At 36.6% G+C, this 10593-nt stretch overlaps 1 long non-coding RNA gene across 1 annotated transcript; it reads right to left on the reverse strand.

The window, feature by feature from the left end:
- Window positions 1–8839: 8839 nt before the first annotated feature.
- LOC149148982 (uncharacterized) lies at window positions 8840–9442 on the reverse strand. Its single transcript, XR_016262382.1, has 3 exons — window positions 9369–9442; window positions 9173–9275; window positions 8840–9048 (listed from the first exon to the last, which is right to left on the reverse strand). It is a non-coding gene; the product is annotated as an uncharacterized LOC149148982 (long non-coding RNA).
- Between the last annotated feature and the right edge of the window lie 1151 nt (window positions 9443–10593).

The following is a 10593-nucleotide window of genomic DNA, read 5'->3' on the forward strand; positions in this document are numbered from 1 at the left end:
GCAGTACACATCTTGGCTTACAATAGCATGGTTGACCTCTTCTATGTGTATGGTGGCATCACAATCGTGTGTATGAAAGCACAATTGCTTCATTAACATAACAGTGGTATGTTTGGCATTTCAATTCAGTGATTTGTATGACATCATTATATTCCAACAACTATGATCATATTTATATATAGGAACCCTAACATCAAGCATGGAAGGTCATCAATGGCAGTTTTGAGTAGAAGCATGAATGAAAATCTTTAAAATTATATTTATATTATATATATATATATATATATATATTTAATGTATTTTTTACAACGACCGAGCCATTGAAATCGAGCCGGCCGAGTTGATACGGAGTCGGAATCGACCCTTGGCCAATTCGGAGTGCGAGTCGGAGTTTTAAAACATTGATGGGGATGTCACAAGTGGTATCAGAGCCCAGTTATCAACATTGAGCCTACATGGGTTGGCAACAGAGCACAAAAGCAAATTCCACAGAGCACTCTGCAAGCTATTCGACATAACGCATAAACAAAATGCATTTTCATGGACGATTTCTAACATTGGTGCGTTCATTCTGAAAGGCTATGACAGAGGGCAAGGGAGTCCATGACTACGTAGTGATATGTTTGACAGTATTTCTACCTAAAATATACTTGTACACACTGCAATGACTTGGGGTATGCAAAACATGAGCCTGTGTTGAACATGGATGTCTCTTACACATACCAAATTTGTAATCAAATATGCCATATATGGTAGCTTGAATTGTGCACATCAATTGCTTGAAAAAATATGCAAACCAAATGCATTTCTGTGGAATATAACATTCAAAGGTTGTGCTTGGAGAAGCCTATGTCATGAAGTTCTCAAAGTCTAATTACAAATTTGAAAAGCAAATATAATTCTAGGCATCTTCACTTATTCTTTTGAAGTGGAGGCATGTTATGGTATATCAACTCAACCAGAGAGCATGTAGATGGATAGAGTCAAAAGCTATGTTTGACACGAGGGCTTTAATAGCTCAAAATCCACCATATTCAAATTGTAATTGTGTATGCAAGGGTATATCAAGACAAATTTTCAATTGTTTTCTATTAATTTTCTGATGACTATCAAGGTTTATGGTTTCTGGTTCGTCCTGTTTAACTTGCATAAGTTGCAAATGCTTATAGATTAAGCACATACATGGATCATCTAAATTGTAATTTGTGTCTCTCGCTCACAATACCAGTACCAATGTTGACAAAGGCTAAACATCCTCAAATCTAAGGCCAACAGAATACTCCTTCAATGGCCTAAGCCAATGACAGATATTTTACAAGGTAATCATATACAAAATGTGTATATACCTCCCAAATTCTTAGAATTTGGAGCCCTCTATAATAAATTCTACTTTTATTATCTATTTTTGTGATGCCGTGAAGCAAAATTCCTACCGAGTTAGGAAATAGGGTTTCGTTGATTAAAGGATAGGGTTTATGGGGTTTTTCTATGCATTTTAGTAGGGAAGTTATTGGGAAATAGATACAATCTTGGCATCATAATTGCTTGATACAATGGATGCCAAGTCGTCTAATGACACCTCCCATGGCAAGTACCATTGGCATTAACCGGTTTCTGGCTCATCATTGCCCTCCTCTAGTCGTGGCCTTAAACGTGATAGAAGTATGAGTCCAAATGCTTCTTGTGGGGAAGGTGCAAAAATTGTTGATAGTTCAAAGAGGGCCATGAGGAATGATTGGGGAAGGGATTCTTTCAAGGACTATGATCATGTTCATGGTAGGAGAGGACCTCATGCACGTGAGATGATTGAGAGACATTCTTTTAGTTGCGGCCATGATTACCATAGTAGATCAAATGATCACAACTATAATCATAGGCATAGAGGTGTTGATGATAGGGACTGCCACAGGTATTCTCCTTATTTAGGACGTGACTCTAGGAGCATTATACGATTTGAACTTTTAACATATATTCTAGTATTGTTTTTCTATGCCATCAACTCTTGTGTAGTCATGCTTGGAGATTTCATAACAATCAAACTAGTTGGAAAGTAACTTGTTATAACGAATGTCTTCTTCCAGTTTCTTGTTTATTCATATTTCATATAAAAACATTTTATTATATATGTAGTGTTGGCACAAAGAAGACAATTCAAGCAAACTGTGTTTAGGTCATTGTATTTCTTGTGTAATTGCAATATCACCTCCACCTTTAATTCATATTAACCCATGCTCTTATTGTGTTGTTGTTTCTCAGATTTTAGGTTTCTGTGATCTTCAGGTTTGTGTACATCTTCTTTCAGATTCATCTCGCATTAGGTTTGTAGTTGTGATCGACGTTTTGAACCATCAAAAGTGCTTCATCATCAGGATGAGAAAGATATAATTATTTTTCATTAGGAGCAGTCTGTGTTGTTGTTGTTATCAACACAGCTTATGGAGGATCCAGAATCTACATTTACATAGACTCGGATCCAAACCTGCTTAGGACCAGTTTCCAATTTGGAGGCATCAGAGGACCCACTCAAGAACCTTTGTTTCAAACTTGTTGAAAATGTGAAGCCAGGGGATCCTCGATTTGGCAAAGATATATCGAGAGATCTTAATTTTTTATTTTTATGGTCCATGACATTTTTTAATGATACATTTATGTAAGTGCACTCTTTCCATGTATTCAAATCCCGAATTTATATAAATAAATCCATTTCCATGTAACTTATACTCTCATCCATGGATGCACCAGACCCATTTTCAAATTTGGAACAACTATTTCACTCACTCAAATTTTAATATAAATTTCATTCCCTATTTAGTTGGGGATGAAACGGTTAAATTATTATTCTTTATTGTTTTAATTCTAAAATGATTTTAATTAATTTTGAAGTGATTCTAGTGTTGGGATCACATTAGGCTACTTAAAGGGGGGCTAAGCTTTTAAAAACATTATATAGCAAGTCATATATTGTACACAAAATGGAATCTTCCACAAGAAAATAGGAGAGCAAGATAATTTTGCAATAGTAAGTAATTCCAGAGGGGACTCTAGGGCTCTGTGAGAGAAGTTTTCCTGTTGTATATGGAGATAACTAAGATAACCTCCATTATTTTTTACTCAGGACTACAACAATTGTCATGGAGGTTTACTTACAAATATATCAATTTTCTCTTACTTCACTGCCTCGAGTGCCATGCAACATAATGTCAAAGCAGTGAAGTATAGATCCAATCCGAGGAAATTGTAAAGGTAGTGCACGTTACTAACCAAATGATGTCCAGTAGGACTATTTGATATGTGCTTTCCTTTTTCTTCATATAGTCATCCCTTAAGGTTTAGATTCAAATGCTCTAGATATTTGCTCTTGTACGTCTTCTAAACTATTCATAAAGTGGTTTTGATGTATGTGCACTCATAATGTGTAATGTCCTCTTCTAATTAATTGCCCAAGGGAGGACGAAGTAGCCTATCCAACCCCATAGGCTATAGTCAATTATAAAGTGGGAAACCCATTATTCAATGTTTTGGGGTAACATTGGGTAAATTGGGGTCATTAGAGGAAAACTTGTGGAAGAAGCCAAAATTGGGGCTAAGTGGAGGGAAACTTGTAGCCCTTCAAATTAAATTTAGGAAAAAAGACCCCAGAGGGAATCTATAAATAAGAGGAGAATCATTCTTCTCATCATGGATTATTAATCTTTTTGATTTGTGAACTGAGGCTCTGAGGGTTTTAAGACCCCTTTTTCTTTGATTGATTTCGATGGTGAAAGATCCCACCCTAGCCAATCCCTTCTCTCTCTCTATTATGTTTGGCCTAATCTTTTGAGGCATCTTTCATCTAATTTTTGGCAAGCAAGGGGAGATTTTTTGTGGGATATTTGGCTTTAGAAGACACTCTATGGCATATTTCATCTATTCTGGGGTTTTTGTGGCTAAAATCTAAGGTGGCAAGGCAGACTAAGGCTTCTATGGAGCAACAAATTAGAGCATAAAACCTCCATCTGAGCCAACAGAACCCTTCTAGGGCCTGGCTAAGACCATTCTATGGTAGTTAAGCCCTCATCTAAGCAACAGACACTCATTCTATGGCACTGAGGCTTGGCTAAGACAATTCTAGGGTAGCAAGGCCCTCATCTGAGACACAGACAGCTTATTCGATAGCATCAAGGTCTGTCTAAGACAACTAAGGGGAGCAAGACTCTTATTCTGGGCCACAGACATCTCTTTGTGGAAGCACAAGTATGTTCACACAAATATCAGGCAACGGAAGTCTATCGACAGTGAATCAAGCACACTTTTGTGACAATGCAGAGATTTGAAGTCAATTGTGACCTGGCTGCAGTAGTGAGTAAACACTTGAAGTTCTATTTGGATAGTGACTCCTTTCTAAGGTCTGGGCGGATAACATTGGATAGCATAAGGCCTGAACCCTGATCGTTTAAGAGCTAATACCCTAATGTGACAGCGGTTATCCCTGGAGGGTTGGTTGAAGCAGCGGTAACCTTCTCTAGGGCAAGTCAGTGGCAACATTTTGAGCCTAGGGCGAGACTGTGGCAGCGGGACATTCGTGAGGCAACTCTATGGCATGATCCATGGCAAACAAACCTGACTAATTCTACTGTGGCAAAGAAAAAGAAGCAAGAGTTAGCAAAGTCTAGCTAATACTAGGGTTGAATGAAGGTCAAACCAATAGCACTAGGGCAACAAGGATGTCAACAATTGTTGTGGATATGAATCTTAGTAGCACTGGGGGTTTATAACCTAGTAAGCATTACATGAACTAGTAGCATATTCATGAACTGTTGATGGAATTAAATCATCGGTTACACTGTTTACTGAAATCAATATTATTTCTATTTGCAAGAATTGAAAATAGTACTATGATACTAATAAAATACAAATTTTTTCATGTACTATATCCAACCCTAGCGCAATTTTACCCTAAGGAATATTATAATATGCTAGTCACATATGTTCATTGATAGTGTAATCCACCAACCAACTTTTTATTGATAGAAGAAACATCCCATTGTTGTTTTCTTGTTCAAAAAAACTCTTCCCAAATCTTTGATCATTCTTTAAAAAATGTCTCATCAGTTTTCATGATGTGCATTGTTAGCTAGGCTTGTTGAAGAGGGATTATGAAATGTGTCAATAATTTCTATTTGAAGGAAACAACAAGCCTGATCCTTTTGTTTCCTGAATAAAAATAAGTGACCAAAATCATAATTAATGTAACTTCTTAATGTTGTGGCTCCTTGCATTGGTGTATGTTTCCAATTTGTTTCCCTTCTTTCATGACAACTTTAGACACACACACATTTAGACATAGAGATCTAGAGATAGAAGAAGAGATGTTAACCTATAACCTAACTTACTCTGATTCTATGAGTAATTAGTCATTATAGCGGATACCTTGAGTGAGGGGATAGAGACTAGAGTATGGCCATTAGTATCTCACCCATGCAATTGAAACTGACATCGTCATTTCTAGTTATTGTTCATTGCCACTCTTCATGTGGTCAAAACACACATGGTCGTGGATAATCACTCACTTTCTTCTTGTGAATGTCACCTTTTGGTTTGATATAATAACATCATACTAAGGGGAAGATATATACATCAATTCATAGAGTATTCTGATTTCAGTAAAGGAACACAATTTGCATTGTGTCAAAAATATTACAGACAATGATTTCATAATTTTAAACTCTTCAAGAAAAAGAAATTATACAGGGTGATAGCAAACCAGAAAACAAGGTTGATTTCTCATTTACAAATGACCACTTTATTGATCTAGAAATTAGACATGGCCATAAAATGACTTTGTTAATATCCATAAAGCCCAATAGCTTATGAGACCAATCCTAAACAGAACAAAAAGTATCATCTTTATGGTCCTTGGGGAAAAAAAGGTATCATCTTTTGGCAACCAAAATGTAGAAGTCAAAGCAGATTGTATAAAAGGCCTAGGAAAAGTTTGCTTGTTGAGTTGGTTGAGTAAAGTGTTCAACTTCTTCAACCTTTTATTATTTATCAAATTTGTAGCACAAAATTCCTTATTCTAGCTAGCAGAAGCTGTAAAAGAGGAGGCAAAAAAGGTGCTTTCTGGCAACACCAAATTTCAGGATTTCTTATTGGCATTGGCTGAAAGACAGGAACAGCGTGATTGTGTTGAAAAGTGACTTACTGCAACACTGCAGAATTTTCTGGGAATACTGATGTACAAAAGTTGCAACTGGAGGCAATTGTCCCAGTGTTGCAACATTATAGCATCTCTCTTGCTTCTACTAAAAGTAGGTTGGTGCAACCATTTTGTGCTTGTTTATCTAAAAGATTGGTGGGGGCCTCTTTTATATTCATGCAGACAGTTCCTTTAGATTAATCCACTTTGGGGATAAATAATTTAATAAACAAAAGAAGTGATCAACCCCAAGTCAAAAGATGAGGGCCTGTCCAAAGAGCGCAGAAATTCTTCTATTACTAATGATTGCAATGTAGAAGGTGAAAAGACATCTAAGCAAGATCTAGAGAAAAAACTTCCTATAACAGCAATGGAGGAGAAGCCAAAAGATGAAACAAATAAGGAAGAAGTTGAGCAAAATGGGAATAAAGACAGGATGCTCAAAAAAAACTGACAAGCTATTACATTTTCCTTGTGATAGTTCAGGCACCAAGTTCTACTATCAGAAAAAAAACTGACAAGCTATTACGTTTTCCTTGTTGTGATAGTTCAAGCACCAAGTTCTACTATCAGAATAATTACAACGTGAATATCAGCCTATGCATTTCTGCAAAGCTTGCCAGAGATACTAGACTGTTGGAGGAACAATGAGAAACATTCTTGTAGGTACTAGACAATGTAAGAACAAGCATTCAAGTACACATTATTGGCATACAATGAAGTTTATTGGCCTTACACCTGCTAAAATTGGTGCCTCTAATGCTGCCCACCATTCAGAGAACTAGGTTATTTGCCTGCCATTACCTATTTTTCTATGGAGTTTTTTTTTTCACCTGGTTCTTCTAGTGTACTGAAATTTCTATCTTAATTAGGTCTACTCCCCAATTGATCTTGTTTTGCATGGGCTCATCCTTTCCCTTCCTTGCACTTTCTGTGTGGAACAGATGCAAAGTCCCATATAGAACCTGACCTTTCTCCTGCTTCACTTTAAACCACCAAGTGAACCCTCTACTTGACTGACTAGTTGAATATATATTAAGTTTCTCAGTTGGTAGTTTTCCAAAAACTATCTTAGTTTACTAACAATTTGTTCTGTGTCATTTTGTATCATATATACCAGAGCATTAATGTTTTTATCTAGGTGCATCGCAAGGGAGTTCTCTTAATTTTTTTAGAGTCATCTAGATTTTATCTATAGAATTAAACAGAATCAATCCTTTCAGAATATATTCTCTAGCAAGTTGGAGGATGCAGATGACTGCATTTCTCATTATATCAATCTGGTTTGGATGAGCAAATTTTCAACATCAATTTTAACCTGGAGATTCTGGTTCAGAGTTGAAACTCTTATTGTACTTATATCCTTAACCATTCATTCTGCATCCAATCACTTATGCCATGCTCTAAATCGTGTTTGCTTTGCCACTTCCATACTTTTGAGGTTTTTAATTGAATGAATGTGAAAATTTGATTAACACAATGGTACAAAACCCAAACTTCTATTTTCTTTTCAAGGAAACAATATATATTTGGTCTTTGTACCTTTTGCTGAGCACAAATGCTTGCTGACTTTTATGTAATACAAGCTTTATTACACTAACAGATTCGGTTATGCGCATAATTCTTGAGGGGCTTTATAGCATCATTATCTGAGCAGCTTGGAAGAGTAAAATCCTACAAGAACTCAGTCCAAATTTTTCTTTAGTTAAATAGAATTGAACTTCGTGTTCTTGGTTGCTGCTAAAAATTGCATATACAAAAGGTCTTAAAGAGCCTTCATACTTTGGGGGAACCCAAGAACATTGTGAAATAGGAAAAAGGAATTACAATCTAGAAAACGTATTACTACTCCTGATTATGGAAAGAATTACAGAGGTGAGATTTAAATCTGCAAGTCTCATTTCTGCATGTTCATAGGGTATTGAGCTCTCAAAAGAAAATTGTCATTGCAAGCACCGATGATGAAACTAGTCAAAATCACTTTTGACTAATTTGCAAATCTGGTGGAAGAATTTATTGTATGAAGAAAAAATTTCTAGGATTTTGACTAGTTTGCAAATCTGGTGGAAGAATTTATTGTATGAAGAAATAGTTTTCTTATTTAAGGAAGTTGAAACTTCCTAGAAGAAGATGTGTAAGTTTAGTTGTTTTGGTAAAATCTGAGGAAAGAGCAAAAGTGGCAAAAGTCTACTTGGAGTGGTAAAATTTGAGGAAGCAGCATAAAGTGATGAAAGGAATCTATATATCTATATTCCATTTCTTTCTAAAATATCAAATATGCACTTGTCTTCATGGAATATATATAGAGAAAGAAAGAGAGTCCAAAGACTTTTAAGTATAAATAAGTACATTTTGCAAAGACCACAAATCATAAACCCTTAATAGCCCCTCCGAATTTCAAAAAACACATATCATATAATTATGTTGCATAAAATTTGATAAATTAAACCACACATACCTGCTCTCTAGACTTTGCTGCACCGACTACACCCATGGAACTTTGGAACTTTCATTAGTTGAATTGTTTGGGTTAGCCTTAATTTCTTGGCCCATTGAACACAACAAAAACAAAACCATAAAATATAATGAGAAATATTTTTTTTAAACGAAGAAAAAAACAAACAAAAAAACACTCATGAGAAATTGAGAGCTTACCCTTCCTTCGCTGCTTTCAGGATCGATGTGTTGGAATGCGTTTCCGTTGATCGATAGATGGTGTTCTTTCCTTACTAATGTGTTCCCTCTGATACTCGTGTGTTTCCCTGATCAATTATTAATGCCGAATGTGTCCTCTGAGATAGCGGATTTACTCGACCTGCATCCACCGATCAAATCGCTTTTGCTCCTACCACCCGGAAGGAGTTGAGGGCCTAAAAGAAATTTTCTGAAATGAGAGATATTAACCATAACTGTAAATTACAAAAAAATATTTAACACAAATTATATGCAGAAGTAAGTCTATCCTATGCAAAAACAAAAAATCTTACACCCTACATATGTCAGGAGAAAATTGCATTTGAAATGAAGAGGACTCCACCCTCTGTCTCTGTCTCTCTCACACGGAGATATTCAATAGTTCACATCCACCTTTCTTTACCTACAGTACAAGGCACATGATATAAATTCTTAAAAAACCTTCTGATATAATAATGTAGTAGAATAATGTAGCAGAATACGAGTTAAATTTAACCTTAGATATCTCCTCCTGGACCTTCCCCTTCCCCCACTATACCTCCTCCTTCACCTTTCTTTACCTGCATTACAAGGCACATGATATAAATTCTTAAATTCTTTTAAATGTTTCTAATATAATGCAGCAAAATAGGAGTTAAATTTAACTGAAAATACCTCATCCTTCGTCTTCCCCTGCCCCACTGTACCTCCTACGTCCTATGCAAAAACAAAAAATCTTACACCCTACATATGTCAGGAGAAAATTGCATTTGAAATGAAGAAGACTCCACCCTTTGTCTCTGTCTCTCCCACACGGAGATATTCAACAGTTCACACCCACCTTTCTTTACCTACAGTACAAGGCATGTGATATAATTCTTAAAACATCTTCTGATCTAACAATGCAGTAGAATAATGTAGCAGAATATGAGTTAAATTTAACCTTACATATCTCCTCCTGGACCTTCCCCTGCCCCCACTATATCTCCTCCTTCACCTTTCTTTACCTACATTACAAGGCACATGATATAAATTCTTAAATTCTTAAAAATGCTTCTAATATAATTATGCGGCAAAATAGGAGTTAAATTTAACTGAAAATACCTCATCCTTCGCAGTTAAATTTAACTGAAAATACCTCATCCTTCGCCTTCGCCTTCCCCCTGCCCCACTGTACCTCCTCCTTCGCAACCTTGTTACTAACCTTTCTGTCATGGAGCGTAATACCTCATCCTTCGCCTTCGCCTTCCCCCTGCCCCACTGTACCTCCTCCTTCGCAACCTTGTTACTAACCTTTCTGTCATGGAGCAAAGAGACGCGGGAATAGATTTGGGTGACTTCCGCGTCCGTCTCTTTGCTCCATGACAGAAAGGTTAGTAACAAGACCCCCAAGGTTCACCATTGTTGTCCGATCTGAGCCAGATTCATAGACCGTCGATAAGGAGTCGATCCCGATGATGACAAAGGAGTTGTCCTGCAACAAAGCCTCCAGATATGCTCCCACCTTCTGGATTCTTTGAGTTTCGATTCTGGCGTGTATTAAGACTCTCAGCCATCAGCCCTGCAACTATAGCCAGGATGGTAAAACTCTTCTGCAAGAGATATTAAGTTCTTTTACATAGTGTAATGTCACTGGCACACGAAAACCTCTGTGGCCCAAGTAATGCTAGTTAACGAACTGCACTGTAAGAAATTTTGACAAAGGCTCGAAGCTTTGGAGAAACAAAACCAGTGGATAATCT

This window comes from Pinus tabuliformis, chromosome 9 (genome assembly GCF_031772625.1).
Source record: "Pinus tabuliformis cultivar Carrire ecotype Pingquan chromosome 9, CPIR1, whole genome shotgun sequence".
NCBI classification, from domain to species: Eukaryota; Viridiplantae; Streptophyta; class Pinopsida; order Pinales; family Pinaceae; genus Pinus; species Pinus tabuliformis.